General features: G+C 67.0%; 1 protein-coding gene across 1 annotated transcript in view; it reads right to left on the minus strand.

The window, feature by feature from the left end:
• The window catches only part of POGZ (pogo transposable element derived with ZNF domain), a 23646-nt gene extending 23334 nt beyond the window's left edge, over positions 1 to 312 (minus strand). Inside the window, exon 1 of the mRNA XM_031065433.1 lies at positions 39 to 312. The gene's annotated coding sequence lies outside the window, so the exon portion shown is untranslated. The remainder of the gene's footprint in view (positions 1 to 38) is intronic.
• Positions 313 to 318: the final 6 nt, after the last annotated feature.

Below are 318 nucleotides of genomic sequence, written 5' to 3' on the forward strand. Positions count from 1 at the left end.
GCCGCCTTCACCCCCCTTCCCCGCGCCCCCCGCCTCACCTTCCTCAGCGCTGCCGCCGCTCGCTCCTACGGGGCTCCGCCGCTCTCCGGGCGAGGCGACCCGCAGGGCACGGGGGCAGGTGGCATGAGCCCTCCCCCTCACACTTGGCGGGATGCTGAGGAGGAGGAGGAGGATGAAGATGGTGATGAAGAAGAAGAAGGAATTATCCCTGGCTCTGCTCGCCCTCTGTACGTTCTGCCAGGGGGCGGCTCCTTGCTTGGCGTGCGTGTGGGTTTTTTTCCCCCCCCCTCCTCTACTTCACCCCTCACGGAAAAGGGG

This window comes from Geospiza fortis, unplaced genomic scaffold (genome assembly GCF_000277835.1).
Source record: "Geospiza fortis unplaced genomic scaffold, GeoFor_1.0 scaffold15, whole genome shotgun sequence".
NCBI classification, from domain to species: domain Eukaryota; kingdom Metazoa; phylum Chordata; class Aves; order Passeriformes; family Thraupidae; genus Geospiza; species Geospiza fortis.